This window comes from Marmota monax, unplaced genomic scaffold (assembly GCF_021218885.2).
Source record: "Marmota monax isolate L192 unplaced genomic scaffold, Marmota_monax_Labrador192_F-V1.1 WCK01_AAM20220418_F8-fsc00255, whole genome shotgun sequence".
Taxonomy (NCBI): Eukaryota; Metazoa; Chordata; class Mammalia; order Rodentia; family Sciuridae; genus Marmota; species Marmota monax.
Genome location: NW_026692704.1, coordinates 912,744 through 936,595, shown reverse-complemented (window position 1 = coordinate 936,595; position 23,852 = coordinate 912,744). Strand labels below are relative to the sequence as shown.

Below are 23,852 nucleotides of genomic sequence, written 5' to 3'. Positions count from 1 at the left end.
AATTCCACCATTATGCAAAACTATAAAGTATCAAGAAAACATGAAAAAAAATAGTACATGGACATTATTTTTAACTTTAGTTATAATAAATAATAAAAAATACATTTAGATGATTTTTAAGGGACTGTTAAAAAGTGGGCTATTCTGCATCAACCATACATCAATTGTCACACAGCTGCCCAATTATGATAAAGTTCAACTAGTGAGCATTTGGTTAGACATATTTATTTGATGAATAGCCAATCATATGAATAATTTTTCATTAAAAAGTCAAGTTTTTTGAAGTATTTCTGAAGAATTCTATTTCTATGTCAATATCACACATTTTAATGTGCAAATCTCCAGTGTTATAATATCCAAATCTAATGTAGAGTTGTTTCATTGAAGAACACTTGTGGTGTTCTTCCTTCAGGTGTTTTGAAACCAAGCTTCTCTCCCTGCTTGAGTGGTAAGTTCTCAAGAATGAATGAATAATATAGTTGCCAACACTTTCCAACACAGTTTCTATATTACAATTATTCACATTGTCATCAATTAATAAACACTGAACAAAATCCAGGTTACTCATATCAAAGCATATTGTAACAAAACATTTCTGCCTTTTTCTACTAATTTTATAGAAGAAAAATCAGTTCAAGAAACTCATATCTTAACTAATCTTAATCTTAATTAGAAATCGGTTCAGGAAAGGTGAAAGACAAAATACCCAAAAAAAGTAGGTCTCAGGGAAAATTATTGTACTATTCTACAAGTCTTTTTAATTATACTCACTATTTTAAGCTTCATCTCTTGAACTGCTTCTGTTTGTATGTGGTGCTGAGGATCGAACCCAGGCAGCACACATGCCAGGCGAGCGTGCTACCGCTTGAGCCACATCCCCAGCCCTTGAACTGCTTCTGTATACTGACACATTTCACTGTTTGAAAATATAATTTAATAAGTTTTAAAGGATATCAGGTAAAGCTAGGGTAAGAGGTGAAGGGGTAAATATTCAAATGTTCTAACTATATTAAGGAAACATTTTCTCAAAAAGGATGGTTCCTCTTTCTCAGTACATCAGTTTTTTCCCTTAAAGTGTTTGAGGTCCTCAGTGATAAAGCACTGTGATTTCCCAGAGATACTCCTTCTGTTTATCTCAGGTACTAAACTTTTATCCCTGATATTTCACCTAAGCATATGAAAGAGTACAAAACACTATTTAAATGGCCCAAAACTCCAAATTCACATTGTTTTGTTTTTATGCAAAGGGGAAAAAAGAGTGAGAAGCAGCCAGACACTAGCTTTTTGCTACCAGAACTTACAATTCCTTAACACCTAATTTTTATTATAAGTGAGAAGGTTACAGCTAGAATAAAGTGAACACAGTGTAAGCACAATCAGCACCCATTCGGTTTTCACAAGAAGCATCTTATTTAATTCTCATTCTAATCAGCTTTTAGACCTGACACTTGTTTTTAAATATGAAAAATAAACTGTGATTCAAGGACATGTTTAGCAGAGACATTGCAGTCAGTCCTTAGGGTGTTGAATTTAAATATTTTTTTTTTTATCTGAACCCAGAGATTTGTTCACAATATGTTGATGCCTCCAATGTGACAAGGACATGTGATTAAAGAGTTTCTATCATTTTTAAATAAAATGCATCCATTTCATGCCACAAAGCACAATTATTATTATTATTTTTTTACATTTGAGAGTTCATTTAACATCAATAATGTCATTTGAATATGTTTTTTGCCTTGTGGAACAATTATATTCAAGTAATTTTTCCTTTATTTGTTACATGTTCTATCTAGGATCTCATAGCACTTGAGAAGACATAAACTGGCACTCTAAGCCAAGACTTAAAAAAGTTTCCAAAGTCACCATTGTTTTGTTTTTGGTTCTTGGGTAGGAGGGTATGAAACAAATATCCACATTACAGAAGACCAGCATGCTGAATGTGACCAGTTTTGCTACATTGAAACTGCCTGGTAGTATCCTGGCTAGAAAAGTAATAAAGAAGTTAGAAGTTCCATAAACCCCAAGTAACCCAGAATACAGTAGAAGAATCCCTCATTATACTTAGGGCTGGTTTTGCCAAACTCCTATTTGGAGTCCATGTCAGGGAAAAGGGGTAGAATTGGCCAGTCAGATTATACAGATTCACAATTCAATGACTGAGCCATTGAAGACTATGGCATTAGAGAATCAGGTCACTATTCACATTTAAAATTTGCTTCATGGGGTGACAGTTTTGAACACAATAACCACAATGAAGGTCTTTGCCAAAATATGAGAAAAAGCTACAGAAAATACAACTCCAAAGAATGTTTGTCTCAGGATATAAGTGACTTAGCCAGGCTGACCAATAAACACGAGAGAGCAAAAGAAGCAGAGCATTACAAAAAGCAGGAGGAGGTAACTGAGGTTTCTGTTATTTATTCTGATGATAGGAGCATCTCAATATTGGTAAAATAGTCCTAAACTCAGAGAAGTGAGGACACATAATCTAAAGAACATGGGCCAAAATAGTACCTCTATGGTCTTCAGAGGAAAAAAAAAATCATAATCTTGAGGAGACACTGATTTCTCTGTTTATTTGGATACTGCCACCAGGAGCTTGACACATTGTTCCATATCTGAAAAAGATACGGTGATTTTTTTAATGTTCTTTCATCATTTTATAAATATATGCATAAAAGAAATACTTCTTGAGCAGAATCTTATTTAATTTCTGAAGGAAATGCACAGTTATATTCAGTTGTCCACAATATTAAAATGATACATGAATAAATTGATACTTTTCTTCAAGTGAAGAAATCCTCCAAACACTTGAATCTATACAAAATTCAAAAAGTGAGTTGAATTGAACAATGAGTGAGGATCAATATTTTGGAAAATGATATGGAGAGAAAACTGCATACAATATGAAAAATATAATTGATTATATGAGAAATGAAGAGAGGATGTATTTGAAGCTCTAAATTTTAATTATAGAATCAAACAAAACAGTGAAACACAGTTTTTGGAACTGTGGTGCTTTCTTTTTACTCATATTTTTATTTTAATAGTAACTTTACAAGTTCTGTGTTACTACTTTACCACTTATGTAAAGAATGATGCTGAAAGTAAAAAAAAAGAAGTATATTATTCTTATGGTGAAAAATTTATTTTATTGTTCTTCTCAAAAACTTAACTGCAACTTTGGTTAGTATTCTATTAAAATGGAAAATTGTTTTCCACTTATTTTCTCTTTTGTACTTGTGATAGAGCTTTCTGTTATTCAAACTTTCTTTTGTTTTCAGGGAAAATTTAGTATTATTCCTCACATAATCTCTTCACATGAAAAGATCTGTAGAGGTAAATACTTTGAAAAAAATTAAAAACAAATACAATGAAATATAAAGTTTATACATTAAATGTTCACTTAATTCACTCTTAAGACCATAGGGATATGTCTCTTGTAATTAGAAAAAAATTACACCTTCAATATAGGTGTACAGCACAAATCTTTACTAACAATAGTGAAATGTATTAACATTTCTATGCTATTGATGACTCCCCAAAGAAGTGGTACAAATCAGTTTATTTTAGGAACAATGGCTTCTTTATGATGATTATCAAAACTTAGTAGAACTGGCCATCTGTTCCATGCATTCTCCATTTGTCATTTTTTAGTTTTAGGTCTATACAACATCTTTATTTTTTAATTTTTACATGGTGCTGAGAATTGAACCCAGTGCCTGACGCATGCTAGGTGAGCGTGTTACCACTTGAGCCATGACCCCAGCCCTACAGTTTTTTTTTTTTTTTTTTTTTTTTTTTTTAATTAGTATCATGTAGATATACTAAATGTTGGGATTCACTGTGCTATATTCATGTATGTACATATGAAAGTTCAGTCAGATTCATTTCTCTGTTCTTCCCATTTCCCATTCCTCCTTCCTCCCCATCAATCCCATTAGTCTACTCTACTGGTATTTGTTTCTATTTTGATGATATCCCCTACCCCATTTTATACATTCTCTCTCTTTCATTCTACTCATCCTCTTATTTTGGATTCTTCCTCATATAAGAGAAAGCATTTGATCTTTGACTACTTGGGATTGACTTATTTCACACAAAATGATAGTCTCCAGTTCCATCCATGTACCAGCAAATGAAATAATTTCATTCTTCTTTATCACTAAGTGATATTCTTCTTTATCACTAAGTGATCTTCCATTGAATATATATAATTTTCTTTATCCATTCATCTTTTGAAGGGTACCTATGTTGGTTCATGGATTGACTATTGTGAAGTATGCTGCTCTAACATTGATTTGGCTGCATCAATATAGTATGCTAATTTTAGATCTTTCAGATAAATACCAAGGGTGGGATAGCTGTATCATATGGTAGTTCCATTTCAAGTTTTCTGAGTAATCTCCAGAGTATTTGCACTAACTTTCAGTTCCATCAACAATTATGAGGGTAAACTTTTCCCCACATCCTTGTCAACATTAATTATTATTTATATTTATGATCATTGTCACTCTGTATGTACATATGTTATACAAATTTATATCAAGAGTTACAACAATATCAATTATTGCATATCATAGAGATAAAATCATAGAGATAAAATCTTAATGTGGTTTTGATTTGCATTGCCCTGATTCCTAGAGATGTTAAACACTTTTTAAATGTATTTTTCAGCCATTTGTATTTCTTTAAGAAGTGTCTGTTTGGATCATTTGCCCATGTATACATTGGGTTATTTGGTTTTTGGTAGTAAGTTTTTTGCATTCTTTTTATATTCTGGATATTAATGCCCTAAGTATAAGGTAGCAAATATCTTCTTTATAATGTTTCCTCAAACAATGAAACTTCAAATTAATTTGTTACATGGATAAAGAATCAGGGAATTGTTATACATGACAACCTGTGTCTATGACTTTTCATACAATGCATGTGTATTTGTAACTACAAGCTAAAATGTGCAAGAAATATATCATTTATTTTCTTCAAATAAAATTAAGGCAATTCTCAAACTCTATCCAACCCTGTTGTCAGGAAATCCTATTTTATCTGTTACCATGAAGAACTTAATAACCTTTTAGAATTACACACTTTTTATTTTGCTTGGAACATTAAGAAAAGATCACCTTATCCTTGGTTCATCTTGATTTCTGCTAATTGTCATCTAATGCAGGTGCTTGCTGATCTCAGAAGAATGGCTCTGCTAATTCTGATCCAAGTTTGAGTAAAGGCATCTGTAGATTCCCAGTACTAAATGTCCAGTACTTAATATCCAATTTCACTTCCAAGTTTGCCAGGGTGGCATGTTAAAGTATTGACAAATGATAATACATACAGCATTTTATCAGGATGTGAAAAGAGTGTATACCATGTTACATGTATGCATATTCTTGATAATTCTCAGAGATAGAATATTTTCTGATTACTAAAGTGTGAAATACACATGGGCATATGTGTCAATTCAGTAGGCAAACCTACCAATTGAGACATAATTAATTCACTAGGTGCTCTTAAAATAACTTAAAAATTGCTTGATGATCACAAATGTTCTTTTAAATAGTTCATATATGTCTAATTCTGCTCTCAGATCCTCTTTCTGATAATAGAGCTTTCCCACAAGAAATATTGAGTACCTTGTAATAACATAAATGCAAATTCTGCTTTCTATGTTTCTTCAAAGGCCTGAAAATTATCCATATTTTCACTTTCCACTATTAAACATAATTCAAATGATGGTTCAATGAAATGCTCAATTATTCTATGTATGTGTGAAAGACTTTGCTTCTATTGGACACATTTTAACACTTTAAACGTAGTTTATGTCGTTTATTATGTACATGAAAATGTCAGATTACACAAATTTATGTCAAGAGTTACAACAATATTGACTATTGCATATTATAGTATGTTTTTACCATCTTGATATAAAAATTTTATTTTTAAAGAGATGAAAGTAAACATGAATGAAATAATGACTTTCAAGTATACTGGATAGAAACATAAACTTTTGTGATCTGAATGAGGCAATTTTTGGAAGTGTATGTTAAAATTTTTACTTCACACTAATTGTTAATTTTTCTTTACCCAAATATATAAATAAATAATCTCTAATTGTATTATGTAGGACCTTGAATGCCTCTCCATTTATGGATAAAGTCCAGTAATACGAAAATAAATTATCAGTTTAGATTAGGTTAAAGTGAAAAAAAAAAACTTATAAACCATTCCTTTCCTGAAAGTTTCTTTTGCAATTTTAACTAAAAATTGGTTTGCAAGGTCTTTAAATTTTAATTTTGTGCAGTTTAGTTTTAATTAAGTTGGTAAAATGTTCAATGTAGTTATAATATTTTAAACTTCTACCTCACTTTTCTATATTGATTCATGAAGTACAAAAATTAATTGAATCACATAATTCTTCACAAAATTATTTAAAGTTTACTTTATCATTTTTATTTAGAATTCTGATTTAAAAATAAAAATACAAAACATTTGAGAGAGTATACATTTTCCAATAAATTGTGCTGAATCTGTTGAATTACCATAATAGAAAAGAATTATCTTGATTCTCCTATTTCAAATTGCAGGCATAAATTTCAATTATACCACTTATCTAAATGTGAAAAAGTACGGAATAAATGTTTAGGAGAAAACTAGAGAATACTTTCACTACTTTGATGAAAACAGATTTCTCAAAATGACCAAACATATAAACTATAAACAATAACAAATTGGACTAGGTTGCAGTTAGGAACACTTGTAAACCAAACTAGAAAATAAAAAGTCAACTCACAGAGGAGAAAATAGTCTCAGTACATATATACAAAGGTCTACATTCAAAAATTCTATAAATGATGTGGCTGCAGTTGTTGAATAAAAGATAGTCACCAATTCAAAAAGTAGGTATCCAAATGATAATTAACACACAAACAGAAGTTGAATAGTTGGCAAATATGTGAATGATTGCTTAAAAAATACCATCCCTTCCTATCGTACAAATTAGCATTCCATAATGAAGAACATGAAAAATCTCTTTATATATTGTTATGGGATAGTATTTAATATAGTACAAAGTAGGTTATCATTGCTTCTTAAAGATGAAATAAATGGGTATTTATCTATGCTTGCCTATTTGTACCCAGATATAAATTATTTACAGGAAAATATGTGAGAATTTCAAGTTTTGAAATTAGTTTTCTCTTGGAAAATGACTCATTGAAAATTTATTGACAGGACAGCAAGAATGAAGATGTTATATGCTTTTATAAAATAAGGAAAACCTGGAATGCACTACTAATTTTTAAAACAGAAAAGGGATAGGGCATGAGATATTTGAATAACTTAGAATGTATACAACAACTGAAAAATACTTTTCAATAAATAGTAATATTTCTACTAGTCTTTTAATTGTCACTGTAAAATAATTGAAATTCCTGAAAATAATTCAGAAGCAATTTGAGGTTTATATCAATAAATCTTATTTCAAACTGTCTTGAGGATAAAAATTGCATAACACCTAGTGACTATGTTTTGGTCATGATTTGATTCTATTTGGCATAGCTTAGTAAAAAGGACCATATATTGAGAGAGAAATGGATTTAATGGAAAGAGCATATATAAAATATGAATACTTTTATTGAGACCATGCTATATTATTTAGTCCAATTTCATTTTAAATAAGCAACTGATCTTTTTAAGGATGCATTTAACAAAACAAAAATCTGTAAAGGGAGACATTTGGGTCACATTATACCTAAAATTCCCATTCGTGGTCCATATTTGTTACAATTCTGAATTAAATATAATGTTCTTACTAAATAACAAAGGTGTAATGAAAATAAATATATAACCATTGAAGGTCTAAATATTATTCTTGGAACATGTTTAGAATCTCATAAATATTTTTATAATTATTATGATTTGTTTCATAATGGAAATATTAAATTACCAAGGAGGGAATAAGGGATGTTCTTAAGTGTATTATGCTTTTACAAAATTCTTTTAGACTTGGGCACTGTGATATACACCTGGAATCCCAGAAATTTGGAGGTGAGGCCATTAGGCTTGCAAGTTTGATGTCAGTCTTGCCAAATTAGAGAGGAACTTATCACAATAAAAAATGTAAAAATGACTGGGGATGTAGCTCAGCAATAAGCCATCCCTGGATTCAATCCCTATATAACAAAAGTAAATTTTATGAAAAGCATCCTTATCTAATATATACTAGTGAAAACATAATCAATCAAGAAATAGAAAAGACAATTTAAAACCCAGTACCCTGGGAAAATACTAGAATAAGCTTTTGCTACCTCCCATGGATGAAGAGCCACACTTTAACCATTATTAAGTGATTCTTCCTCCAACCTGAGTTACATTTCTTCTTGAAGAGCCCTGATAATGACATGCAAAACACCACAGACATTGTAACTCTGGGGTGAGGTATTCATATCCCAAACATGCAAAGCTGGAGTTTTCAGGGTACCATTTTGTTCACATTTACTCAATATTCTGATTCCATGTTGATCCAAGTATGGGCATTCAAATTGTATAGATCACACATCCTGGATAAAGATGTCATGGGGGAATTTTACAGGCTGAACATTTATTGGAAAACCTAGAAAACCAGGAACCTCATCAATGTGTACTGAAAAATGATAATACTCCACCAAAATATGTGTAACTTTGACTTTGTCCAAAGGGTCATATAGTGATATCCATGTTGGAAAGTTTACCCAGATATTTCCAAGTGAAATATTGTAATATATCTTGAGAACAAACCTAAGAAGAGGGTGTGTATCTCCAAATACATTGAGATTTGAAAGTGTGAATCTTTCCATAAAAATTTGGTCATTACTAGTGTCCTTAACAGTCTTTTCTGTAAATGCAACACACAGTCCATTATTGCTCATCTCTTGTGTCACATTCCTGAGGAACATTTCTCCTCTGATGTCATCTGCAACTACAAGGCCAAACCAGATCCAACCAAAAATGCACACTTAGTTGAATAATTCTATGATACAGAGCTGTAGGGTTCATGGAAAAATGGTAAAGACATTGGAACTGGGCTTTGTCCCTGAGGCTGTGGTCAAATGATCTAAACAGAATAGAAGGATCTAAATAGAATAGAATGTTACTACTTAGACAAAATTTTGATGTATATTCACAAATAATTTAACTTTTTCTACCTCTTCCATGCAAAAATAAGTTTGCTAAGAAATATCAGTAAACTATATATTATATTTTACATATCATTTTATGTATATATGTATGTAATTTTGTGTGGTGCTGAGGATAGAACCCAGGGCATTGCATGTTAGAGGCAAGTGCTCTACTGCTGAGCCCTAACTCCAGCCCCTATATTTTTTAAATATATCTAAAGAAAGTCACAACAGTTTTCATTTCCTAATAACATTTAAAGTACTATAACTCAGCAAAGGTTATTTGCAAATCCAGTATTTCCAATACTGAGCTCTACCCTTTTTTGGATCACTAAAAGAATGAAAAGTTAACACTCTATTTTTTTTTTCTTGAAACCATAAATATGAAATCAAATTTGGTGGTTAAAGAATAATGTGTTAAGTATTTTAAAATTCACAAGAGAAAGAAAAAGACACCTGCATATAATTATGAGTCCTTATGCCTTCTTGTAAAACACCTAATGCACAGTCCACTATGCCAATATGAAGAAAATGTCCTTACTGTTTTCCCATTACTTTATATACAATATCTCATTGTTCAGTACCCTCCAGCTCTTCCCATGTTCTTACTTTATAGGAAACTTGTCAATTGAGTTGTCTATATTGCCATTCCTATTTGTTTCTTTACTTTTCTCTTATTCCCGCTCTATCAGGTATGCTGACACACTCCATCTTTAAAAAACTAAGTCACTGATTACCTCATTTCTAAATCAAATGACAAATCTTTAGGACTTGTTTTACTTAATGAACTCCTGGTATAAAACATTTGATCATATTCTTTTTCTTGAAACATGCTTCTTAATTATTTTTTATAATTCCCTTTCACCATAATTAATTTCTAGGTTATAACATAATTTATCAGTCTACTTTACTGAATCTACCACAACTCCTCAAACTCATAGTATCAGAAGACCCCATTGCTCACACCTAGAATCTTTCCCTTTTTCAACAAATACACATTTTTTAAATGATCTCCCAAATTAATATGTCCACCATAAAAATTAACCCAAAGCCCAGATCCCTATATTCACCTGCTCATCAAACAAGTAAACTTCAGGTTTTAACAGATACTTTCAAAATAATAATTTTTGAGGGCAAATGTTAATTAAATGATTGTCACCCACCTGGGTGAATCAATAAATGCTTTAAACATTTTTGAAGAATGAAAAATCATGAAAGCATAAAATAAAGATGAACAAGTACTTTTAGGATGAAAGCAAAAAGTCTTAAGAAAATATTTAATAGATGCACAAAATAAGTAATTTTATTAGATAAAATAAGATAATAATATTAACTTTTTGTTTGCTTTTTGAAGGATGATTATGAGCACATGAGGCTAAGGAAACAAGTCTAGGTTTGTTTAATTTTTCCCAATAATTTACTGAACAACATTTAAATTACTATTATAAACATATATACTTAAATTTTATGTAAAAAAGTCATTCTTTAGTACAATTTGAAACATTAAATTTATTTCTAGGAAAGGGGCAGTGTTAAAATCAATGAGAGAAAAAAATTACATTTCTACCATTATATAACAAAGGTCAGATTAAAAATATAAAGGAATAAAAAAATGAACTCAAAAGCACAGGAATAAAAATTAAAAGAGTAAAGAGTACATAATTCCTTCAACCAAGATTGTAAAAATTACTCAAGGCATGTTAAGAGAGAAGTAAATTGGGATTATCATGCACTATAGCTAGTAGAGAAAAATTTTTTTTTCATGACAACTTCTAATTCTGTCACAACCTTTATAAATATGAATACATTTGACTCTGAACTACCATTATTAGAAAACTACTTAAAAGAAGTTATTATTGATGAATGTAAAGATTTTAAAACCTATTAGATGAATTGAAACAATTATAATAGTGGAAAATTGAAAATAATCTAATGATCTGAACATAGTAAATCAGTTAAATACCTTGTAGAAAGAAATTATAGGGTGCAATTTAAATTGATATAAAAGAAAAGTAATTGCTCATAAGTAAAATATGTTCCCAGTATTTGCACAATGGAAAAGATTTTTAAAAAGGCATGTGAATAGAAATGCTGCCTACCCAGTATATTTATGATGTTTTAAAATTTCATAGGAAAAAGTTGTGATGATAACCCTAATAAAGAGAAAGTTGTTATTTTCTCTGGCTGGTAAGATCATAGGTTATCATTATTTTACATATGAATTTTATGTTTACATATTTTGTATATACTTTTCTACATTTTAATGTTTTCAAAGAAAATTTTATTATACAAACACAATTTTGCTTTGTGAAGACATATTTCAGAGAAAAAAGGAATAAAGAGTACATTGTTAAGAAGTCTCATACCTTTTCTATAAGCACAAATTAAATTTTTGTCATTTATTTCTATATTTAACCACAAAAGCCAGAATTGTTTATTTACTTGGGGGACATTGTAGAGACCAAGTACCTGGGAACTCTGAGCTGATATCCCTGTTGAAATGTATCTTGCACAGCCACCAGCTTGTTTCTCTTCTCAGATCTACAGTCTTAATTAGGAACTGGAGGACTGTTTCCTGAAAGTAAAGACATAGAAGTCTCCATGGCCTTTTTCTCAATAAAGTCAACATTGAAGAGATGGAATCCAAGAGACATGTTGAATAACATATTCAAGTCCTTGTTGATTTTTTCCTACAGCAAAACCCATGGCCAGCAGGTGCTAGTAATGCTTAGTAAGATCCCTAGAAGTAAAGGGTGAAAAGACAATTTTATAAATTTTGTTTTTTAAAAAAGATGAGTCATAAAAGAATACACATGATAACCAAAAAAATGAATATGTCATCCTGAAAACATTTATAAATTTGGTGCCTAAAAAAAATCAGACTTGACAGTCTGATGATTTACAGTCGAATTTAAAATATGGGCTTTTTGATGCACAGTAAAACTGAAAAAATGCCAGGGAATAAAATAAATAGGAAATGACAGGCATTAAAATTAGAATTTAGTTATCCTGCCTTAGATAATAGGATGTAATTCAGAAATAATATTTTGCTAGATTAAACAGGGCAATAAACCACAGTAGTGTCAAAAAATCAATTCAATTATATCAAAGGATAAAACTTTAATAGTTCTCAACATCATGTCCTGCACCTTTACACAAAGAAAAATGATTCTCCACTCTAGAGTGATTATACTCTTAGGAAAACAGATAAACTTACTCATAAACATTATCAAGCATATAAAATTTATCTTTAAAGCCAAATTCACTCTCAGCGAAAAAGAGTTCACCAATAATGAAATCCCCATCTTGACAATAGCCAGGAGAAGCAGGCACATTTAGTGAAAGAGCAGGATTTTGTTCCTGTGATAAAAACAGGAGAACACCCAGCAGAGGAAAAATATAAGATGATTTTATATTAACAATGGTAACATGAAAATACTAATAAAAATTTTAAAATTCAGAAATAAAGTCTGTTGAGAATTTTGTCAAGAAGTAATCAATGCTACAAGTATTTGAATGGATTGTGTTCAAAACAAGACTCTGTAATCCACGTGTGACAAATTTATAAAGCCAGTCAATTTGTCCTGACTTGATGCAAAATGGTAATATGTAAACATTCTTTTGATGTGTGGGAGTGTGTAGAAATTACACCTGCTCAGCCTCAATTCATGTCCTTTTCATAGAATTAGTGCAAGACTCTAAGGGGTCACACATGTCAACAAGTGCTGTCGAGGATGTGGGGAAAAGGGTACTCTTGTACATTGCTGGTGGGACTGCAAACTGGTGCGGCCAATCTGGAAAACAGTATGGAGACTCCTGGGAAAGCTGGGAATGGAACCACCATTTGACCCAGCTATTGCCCTTCTTGGACTTTTCCCTGAAGACCTTAAAAGAGCGTACTACAGGGATACTGCTACATCGATGTTCATAGCAGCACAATTCACAATTGCTAGACTGTGGAACCAACCCAGATGCCCTTCAATAGATGAATGGATAAAAAAAATGTGGCATTTATACACCATGGAGTATTACGCAGCACTAAAAAATGACAAAATCATAGAATTTGCAGGGAAATGGATGGCACTAGAGCAGATTATGCTTAGTGAAGCTAGCCAATCCCTAAAAAACAAATACCAAATGTCTTCTTTGATATAATGAGAGCAACTAAGAACAGAGCAGGGAGGAAGAGCAGGAAGAAAAGATTAACATTAAACAGATACATGAGGTGGGATGGAAAGGGAGAGAAAAGGGAAATTGCATGGTAATGGAGGGAGACCCTCATTGTTATACAAAATTACATATAAGAGGTTGTGAGCGGAATGGGAAAATAAACAAGGAGAGATATGAATTACAGTGGATGGGGTAGAGAGAGAAGATGGGAGGGGAGGGAGGGCCGATGGTAGAGGATAGGAAAGGTAGCAGAATACAACAGTTACTAATAGGGCATTATGTAAAAATGTGGATGTGTAACCGATGTGATTCTGCAATCTGTATTTGGGGTAAAATTGGGAGTTCATAACCAACTTGAATCTAATGTATGAAATATGATATGTCAAGAGCTTTATAATGTTTTGAACAACCAATAAAAAAAATTAAAAAAAAAAGAAAAAAAATTAGACGAAAAGCAAAAAATAAAAAATAAAATAAAATAAAATTTGATTTAAAAATAAAAATGACAGCAGAATGCATTACAATTCTTATTACACGTTTTACTTTGAAGCTGCTGTCCTGATTCTCAACGTGGCTGCAGGGGCAGCAGCAGGAGACACAGCAGCGGCCACAGCAGCGCCACAGCAGCAGCAGTGAGAAGGACTCCTGTATGTGCTGCAGCCACAGGGCTGGTTGGGTGATGCCCCCCAGGCTGGGGGACTGTATTCGCTGCCGCTGCCACCACTACTGCTGAGGAGACTTGAGGAGAGAGGCACCTCCCAGCTCCCGCAGCCGCTGGACTTCAATGCCCAGTCCCCAATGTTCACCAGCGTTTTTCCTTGGAATATGCATTGCACATTTATGGCGATTGTAAGCTTGAAGGCAAACTTTTGCCAGGCTCAGCACAGCCTTGTGCCATAAATAACATTGCCTTTAAGACTCTGGACATAGAAGCTGGGCTCCGAAATAGTTGACTTTTTTTTTTTTAATCGAAAGCATATTTCTTTTAATGACTCCAGAAAATTAAGCATCAAGTAAACAAAAGTGGAAAATGACCTACACTTTTAATATATTTCACTAGAGCCTAAATATATTAAAGGCTGCTATGTTTTGTATGTAGTTGGATTTTTTTGGACTCCGAAGGAATCCATCTGCAGACATTGAAGCCCAAGCAGAATTTGGATTGGTGTGGATTCTAAATACTTCTGCTTATCTTTAAGAGGAAAACTTCATAAAGAATAAACAAGTTGAATAGAGAAAATATTTATAATAGGCATTTTAGATGTCTTTTTAAATTTTTTCTGCTGTGAAACATTTCAAGATTTATTGATTTTTTTTTTTTTTAATTTTCCCCATCATATTCACACACAGGCTCACACTTTATATTCGCCATAATGAACCGTCCAGCCCCTGTGGAGATCTCCTATGAGAACATGCATTTTCTGTTAACTCACAACCCTACCAAAGCAACTCTCAACAAGTTCACAGAGGAACTTAAGAAGTATGGAGTAACAACTTTGGTTTGAGTTTGTGATGCTACATATGATAAAGCTCCAATTGAAAAAGAAGGAATCTACATTCTAGATTGGCCATTTGATGATGTAGCTCCACCCCTCTAATCAGATAGTAGATGATTGGCTGAACCTGTTAAAAACCAAATTCCTTGGAGGGCCAGGTTGCTGTGTTGCAGTGTATTGTGTTGCAGGATTGGGAAGGGTACCTTTGCTGGTTGCACTTGCTTTGATTGAATGTGGAATAAAGTATGAAGATGCAGTTCAGTTTATAAGACAAAAAATAAGGGGAGCATTCAATTCCAAACAGTTCTTTACTTGGAGAAATATCAACCTAAGTTGCGATTACGCTTCAGAGATACCAATGGACATTGCTGTGTTCAGTAGAAATAAATAGAAACGAAGGCTTATGTAATTGTAGCATTTGGAGGGAACTCTTGGTACCTGGAAATGTAAATCTGGAATTTTACCTGTGTCATTGAAGTAGTGATGGATTCTATACTCCTCAACCACTCTTCTTAACAATTAGGAAAAAGTAAACAAATAAGAAATCCCTCTACAACATGAATAAAATGTTGAAGGAAAAAGGAAATAAAAATAAAAACAAATTTAACCAAAATGATTTAATTCACTTGTTTTGACAAAGAATAACACACTCGGCAATTTACCAGGATGCAGAAAGAGTTTGTCCCATGTTCTTGAATTTATTCAGGTTCTTGACACTTCTCAGAAATTTGATATCTTCTGGCTAGTACAGTGTGAAATGCATATAGTCATATGTGTAAATTTAGTGAACAAAACTATCAATTGTGAAAAAATTAGTTCAATGGTGCTCCTGAAATAATTTCAAAATTGCTTGATGATCTCAAATGATCTTTCTTATGGTTTAAATGTATACTTCTAACTCTACCACCAGATCATTTTTCTGATTATACCAGTAGTCCAGGAGAAACACTGAGCACCTTATAGTAACATGAATTTCAATCTTTGTATGTTCCCACAGAAATTATAAAATTTAAATTTTCACTTAGTTCAATCACAATGATCTTCCAGAAAAACATTGACTCTATTCTATATGTGTGTTTATTTTGCTTCCAATGGGCATGGCTTAATTCTTTAAGTGTTGCAGTGGTCTATTTTGTGCTTTGAATATATAGCCCTTGTTGCTCTGCTGCCACTTATTTTTTAAATGGACAACTTTCTTTCTCTTCCTTTCATTCTTCACTTCCCTAATATCTCCCCATCCCAATCTTCCCTCCTTAATCTCCGGGGAAACAGGAATACCTTTATCCCCACTCTAGGCAGAGTTTATCAGTCCTTGAGCACCTGCCTACCACAGGAACAGGAATGAAGTAATTCAGACTTTGGTGATGGTACCAGAAGATCTAAGAAATGACCATTTCCCAAATTAACAAGTGAATTACAACAGAGAACACCTGGAATTTAGCCTTTGAATCATCTCTTTAAAAACCCTTTCCCCCAACCACATGGGTAGGATCATAGACTCTGGGACAGGAGTCCCATGTGTTTCTCCTTTGTTAGCAAAACTAAAAACACTTCTTTTTCCTTTTTCTCAAAACCATGTCCTTACTATTGGATTGGCATCAGGGCAAGGGCCTAGCTTTTGGTAGTATAATGACAGATTGTACAACTTATAATAGGGATGAATATTCCTAAGATTACACAAATTTATATGAAGTAACTATAATTCTTATATAGATTATAACATGATATTCTTTGTCCTCATAAAAATCTGTATTTCATTTTAAATACTGTAGAAGCAGAGATGACAGGGCTAATTACTTTATTATGTAGTATATAGAAACAAACATTTTATGATCTTAGCTAGGCAATTCACACTCAATTATCCACCACTAGTTAATTTTCCTTTTTATTAGTCAAAAGCTCTTTGCTAATAATGCACATATTAAATATGTGCATACCCTATTGTCATATACATATATGACAATATGTTGTTATACTGATGGAAAACTATATCAAACTAACATAAGGGAGAAGTATTACATTCTAATATCTAATTAAAATTGCTTCTCTTGACATTCAAATCAATTTCTCATAATATAGTTTATACTAAGAAACTAAATTCCCAAGTATATAACAGCAATGGAATTAAAATATGTGCTGTTCTTTGAGGCCTCTCTAGCTGTGTGATATCACAATTTAAGTGGAATTTCAAAGTAGTCATGTTACATGAGGTTGCTGAAATGAGGTAGACCTATGAAATAACGTACTGGTTAACATTTTCCTTAAAGTTCAAGGGGACAGATAGATGTGAATGGTGGGAACACAAGGTTAAGAGAATAATTCTATCAAATGAGCCCACTGTGCTAACTCACAATAACACACATCATTCTTTGCCTACAGCAATCTGCTTGCAGCCTCACCTGGCCTAGATATCTCAGCAAAGGACAGTGTGTGAGTATATGTAATATATTTTTTAAATTAAAAATTGTTCTTGTTGCAATACATTTTTTCTAAAAATTTATTTGTTCTAAATCATTATACATGACAGCATAATGCATTTCAATTCATTTTATACATATGGGGCACAACTCTTCATTTCTCTGGTTATACACAATGTAGAGTCACACCATTCATGCAATCACACATGAATCTTTCCTAACCTCATGCCCTCTCACATTCCTTCATTATCCTCTGCCCAATCCAATGTTCTCCCATTCTTCCCTTGGCCCCCATCCTATAAATGGATCAGCATCCTCATATCAGAGAAAACATTTGGCCTTTGGTTTTTGGGGAATAGCTTATTTCATTTAGCATGATATTCTCAAACTCCATCCATTTAATTGTAAATGCCATAATTTTATTTTTTTTAATGCTGAATTATATTCCATTCTGTATTTTTGTCTTTTTTAATTCCCTTATCTTTATTCTTGCTTCCATAGAGGTTTTGAAAAAAGGATAGAAACAAAACACTATCTATTGTTCTATTTATATGTAATTGAATATATTTCTGGGGCCATGTTAGCTTTTTAAAGTTATATTAAAGAATTTGAATTATTTTGAAATTTTCAGTGCTACATGATATAACTTTGTCACTACAATTCATTCAATTTTTAAACCTTGAAGAGTAAGGTTTTCATAGAATTTGGGATTTGGGGAAGACAGATTAGTACAACTTTCATTTGCAGATCAAGATTTGGAGGTCAAGAGAAGTTAAGCAACTTATTCAAAATTAAGCAGCTCATTAGTAGCATAGTCAGAAGTGGAAATTCCACCGCTGGTTTCCTGTGTGTTGTTCTTCCTACAGCACAACTTCACCTCCTTTTAAAGTGTCATTTATGTCCAAATGCCATCAGCATGTTACCATTTTTATATTATGTACATTCTTTCCCTCTTTCCCTTTCTATGGAATTTGTACTTGAAACACCCACAAAAGGAAAACCTTCCAATAAAATGGAGAAACATGCTCCCTCATTCATTGTCCCTGAAGGTCCCACAAGTTTTTCCCAGGGGATTGGGCAAAACATTCCTGGGTTTTATTTTCAGTTCTTCTGATTATTTGGTGTACAACTTGGAGAAATATCAAGAAATATTTGCCCCTGGGCCTTCTTAATGTGTTGGATTCTAGCTAGAGACAGACTCTGTGAAAGATCCTTATCTAAGATAATCAAAATAAGATGAGCAGGCTCATTTAGAACATCCAATTTGGGGAAGTACACTTATTTTTAATGCAGAAATTTGATTCCCATGCCTCTCTTGCTAGTTATGAGTACATTCCGAAACCTCTTCTACTAAGCCCTAAGCCAAGGATTTGGGGAACTTTAGATTTTTTTAACAGTTTTGGTGAAATTGGAAAAGGAAGTGCTGATAAAAAGGCCTACATCTTTTATGCAACTTCTCTACTCGGTGGGACATGGCCATGGCCAGTCTCTGAGATCAAGTCCTGCTAAAGCCTCATGAATGGTTTAAGGTCATGGGAATTTGCTTGTCTCCAGGAAAACTGAGTTGAGAAATGTGGTCCTGAGCCATCTTTTGCATGTCATTAGAAGGGGTGGCCTGCTTCATCTCTCCAGAAGAAGTTTGAGTAGCCTTCCTGATTAAGTGAAACACGTTTCTTTAATCTTAGTAAGTATCCTTTGGCTGCAAGTACCTGAAACCAAGTTGATTGTGCTCAAGCAAGAAAGACAAATCAACACTAAGGATGTGGCTTGTGTAGTATAGCTCAGGGAAGATCCAAAGCTAGGCCAAGAAGATGCAGAACAGTGCCTAGAAAATACTTGGGAGGGAAGCTAAATGGGATTCTCTTCACCTCTGGCTACTTTGCTACAAGAATCAGCAAGAATATGATTCAGGCTCTCCAGCATATAAATTCATGCAGAGGTCCTAAGGTTACAGGCCACATAGAGGTCCCCTTTCTCTGATTTTATTCCACATTTCCTGGGAAGAGAGTCCTATGTGAGTTTGGTACCCATATGTTAAGGCTTAAAATAAATGGAGGGGAAGTGAAGTTAAATGCACATGAATTTTTCTATGACTCTATTCTCATCAAAGAATAAATGTGCAAAGGGGCATAGCTTTGAATTTAGGCAGACACACAGACCCATCCCCTCACATATTCTCATATAGTCTAAGCCATACTCTAAATGGTTTTAAATGATTATGGCATACTTTGTTTTCAGGGTGATGCTCAGTGGTAGGATTCTCAGTCAACTCATAAAAAAATTCACTGATTCATGCAAGGAAAGAAGAAATAGAAGGAAAGCAGGAAGAAAACCTATCACTTAAATGAATTATTCTTTAACTCAGAAAACAGAGGCTCTGGAATAGCTGATGTAAGCCTTATGAAGGATCAAGTGACCTACTCAAACTATGAATATGACCATTTCTAATTAGAAAATAAATAAATCAATCAAGAAAACTTCCCACTGAATTATGGTTTGGACACAGGGGTAAGGGTAATAGTGAGATCAGGGCCCCATCTCTACATATTACAACCTCATTTTTCTGGTCCTTTATGCCAGAACCTGGCAATTATTTATCCATCCTAAACCTTATGTCCAGTACAACAGCAAACTCTGTTGACTCAATTTAAAAACCTTTCTTCCTATTTCTATCACCTGCATTATGACCAGTGTAGATCCAAACTACCAATACCTCTATCCTGGATCTGTCCACTTCCTCTTCTCTAATTTCTATTGTCAATCAAGCTTTTGTTCCCACTTCTCTGCAGAACTTACCCAATAGTGACCTTCACATTGTCAAGTCCAGTGGTTATTCTCAGTCCTTACTTTATTTGAAACACTCCTCTCTTCTGTTTTACATAGTTCTACAATCTTTTCTTTTCCTTTTTTCTTTCTCCTTATTTCTTTCTTTGGTGCTGGGGGAATGAACCAAGGGGTGCTTAACCACAGATCTTTAAAATATATTTTATGTAGTGAAAGGGTCTCACTGAGTTGCTTAGGGCCTCACTAAGTTGCTGAGGCTGGTTTTGAATTTCTGATCCTCCTTCTTCATCCCTTTGAGCCACTGTGATTACAGACCAGCACCATTGTTCCCAGCTTTCTTCTTATTTTTTTTCCATTGACATCGCACCCTTCTAAGTTTCTTTTGCTGGTTCCATATCAACTTGATAGCATCTCTGTATCAGAGTGCTCCACATCTCAGTTGTCAATTGTCTTCTCTACTTATTCTCTAACTGATTATATCCAAACAAATAGTTTTAAGCATAAACTAAGAACTCCAAAACTCCAGACACATTAGCCTCTACAGGGCGCAGGTGCATAGCAGGATGGGTCCATCCCTTTCCTGGGGAGGCAGACACTCACCATAGCATAGCCTCTGGTGCAGGGCTGACACCTCTGAATAGCAGACTACCACAGGAGCCAAGATCCAGCCCAGACCGCCCATATCAGCCCATGTGTGATCTGGGATCTCAGTAGGCATGGTTCCCTTGAAATGGCAGAGACCACCAGAGCCTTGCCTTTGGCACAAAAACACCTCTTCTGAGCAGCAGACTTCTGTAGGAGATCAAGCCCATGGCCCAGACCTACCCAAACCAGCCTCTGCAGGGCTCAATCATACAACATGCCAGGTCCACCCCTCTCCTGGCATGGCAGAGAACACCAGAGCCTAGCCTTTGGTGCAAGACCAACCTTTGCAATCAGCAGACTACAATGGGAGGTCAAGCCCAGCAGCCCAGATACACTCACACCAGCCTCTATGGGGCCAGGAACAGTGGACTGGGTCCACCCCTTTCCCAGTGGGGCACACACTCACCAGAGCCTAGCCTCTGGTGCAGGGTTGCCTCCTCTGACCAGCAGACTACCATGAGAGGTAAACCCCAGTGTCCCAGATCTACCCACTCCAACTCCCACAGGTCCCAGATCCAGGATGCAGTAGCAACCATTTTGGGACATGACACCAGCAGGGTATAAAAACCCAACATCAAGGTGGGGCACAGACAATCTGTATGGGTACAACAAGAATACAGGGAAGAAACTGTAATATCTCAGATCCACACTGCAAGAAAGAAAGAGACATAGACAACATGAAAATACAAGGGAGGAAAATGACCCCAAACAAACCAGGACACTATAATAACAGAATCTATGGACAGCAAAGTTAATGAAATGTCAGAGAAGGAGTTCAGAAGGTTCATAATTAAAATGATCTGTGAATTAAAGAATGACCTAAATGAGCAATTACAAGTAAAAAATGATCAATCCAACAATGAGATAAGAGAACAAACACAGGTAGCAAAAGATTAGATATAGAGACCCTGAAAGAAAAAACAGTCATAAATCCTTGAAATGAAGGATACAATAAATCAAATAAGGGCTGGGGCTGTGGCTCACTGGTAGAGTGCTCACCTAGCATGCATGAGGCACTGAGTTCAATCCTCAGCACCACATAATTGTAAAATAAAGATATTTTATTTGTCTGGTACAGGTATTATATTTGTCTATCTAAAACTAAAAAAAATAAATATTAAAAAATAAATCAAATAAAATACTCAATAGAAAGTATAACCAAAAGACTAGATCAATCAGAAGAAAGAACGTCAGATAATGAAGAGAAAGTTTACTAACCAGAAAATAAAGTTAAACACACAGAAAAGAAAGTTAGAAACCATAAAGAGACCATCTAAGAACTAAGGGACAGCATCAAAAGACCAAATCTAAGAGTTATTGGGATAGAGGAAGACACAGAGATTTATACCAAAGGAATGCACAATCTCTTCAATGTGATAATATCAGAAAATTTCCCAAGAATGAAGAATGATTTGGAAAACCAAATACAAGAGGCTTACAGGACACCAAATGTACAGAATTACAACAGATATACACCAAAGCACATTATAATGAAAATGCCTAGCATACAGAATCTTAAAAGCCAAAGGAGGAAGAAATCAGATCACATATAGGGGGAGACCAATTTGTGTCTCATCAGATTTTTCAACCTACACCCTCAAAGCCAGAAGATCATGAAACAACATATACCACGCCTGGAAAGAAAATGGATGCCAACCCAAAATCTTATATTCAGCAAAACTAAGTTTTAGATTTGATGATGAAGTAAAAACCTTCCATGATAAACAAAAGTTAAAAGAATTTACAACTAGAAAGCCTGCACTACAGAACATCCTCAGCAAAGTATTCCAAGAAGAGAAACTGAAAAATAATGATGAAAATCAGCAGAGGGAGGGATTTCACTCAAGGAAAATCTAACCATAAGAGAAACCAAGTCATGTTAAATAACAATAATAAACAAAAATGATTGGGAATACAAATTATGTCTCAATAATAACCCTGAATATTAATGGCCCAAACTCACCCATCAAAAGACATAGACTAGCAGATTGGATCAGAAAAAAAGACCCAACAATATGCTGCCTCCAAGAGACTCATCTCATAGAAAAAGACATTCAAAGACTGAAGGTGAAGGGTTTGGAAAAATCATACCACTCACATGGTCTGCGGAAAAAAGCAGGGATTTCCATCGTCATATCAAATAAGGTAGACTTCAAATTAAAGTCAATCAAAAAGGGTAAAGAAGGATACTACATACTGCTCAAGGGAACCATACACCAACAGACTTAAGAATTATAAATATATATGCTCCAAACAACGTAGCAGCTAAGTCAATCAAACAAACCCTTCTCAAGGTCAAGAGTCAAATAGACCACAACACATTAATTTTGGGTGACTTCAACACACCTCTTTCATCACTAGATACATCTTCAAAACAAAAGCTGAACAAAGGAACTATATAACTCAATAATACAATCAATAACTTAGACTTAACAGACATATATAGAATATTCCAGCCTTCAACAAGAGAATATACTTTCTTCTCAGCAGCACATGGATCCTTCTCTAAAATAGATCATAAACTATGCCATGAAGCAACTCTTAGCAAAGATATAAAAGTAGAGATTCTACCCTGCATTGTGTCAGACCATAATTGAATGAAATTAGAAATCAATGATAAAAGAAGATATAAAATCCACGCCAACATGTGGAGAGTAAATAATATACTACTGAATGAACAATGGTTCACAAAAGATATCAAAGAGGAGAATAAAACGTTTTTAGAGGTGAATGAGAACACAGATACAACATATTGAAATCTCTGGGACACTATGAAAGCAGTTCTAAGAGGACGGTTTATTGCATGGAGTTCGTTCCTTAAAAGAAGAAAAAGTCAACAAATAAATGACTTAACAATACATCTCAAAGACCTATAAAAAAGAAGAACAAATCACGGCCAAAAGCAGCAGAATACAGGAAATAATTAAAATCAGAGCTGAGATCAATGAAATTAAAGCAAAAGAAACAATTGAAAAAAATTGACAGAACAAAAAGTTGGTTCTTTGAAAAAATAAATAAAACTGAGAGATCCTCAGCCATGCTAATGAAAAGAAGGAAAGAGAAAACTCAAATCACTAACATACATGATGAAAAAGGTAATATTACAACAGACACTACAGAAATACAGGAAATAATCAGAAATTATTTTGAAAACCTGTACTACAATAAAATAGAAAATATTA

The 23,852-nt window shown here is 33.6% G+C and overlaps 2 pseudogenes; one reads left to right on the top strand and one right to left on the bottom strand.

The window, feature by feature from the left end:
• Positions 1 to 1,800: 1,800 nt before the first annotated feature.
• On the bottom strand, positions 1,801 to 14,700 carry LOC124094102 (vomeronasal type-2 receptor 26-like; annotated as a pseudogene).
• On the top strand, positions 14,682 to 15,205 carry LOC124094093 (protein tyrosine phosphatase type IVA 2-like; annotated as a pseudogene).
• The last annotated feature ends 8,647 nt before the right edge of the window (positions 15,206 to 23,852 follow it).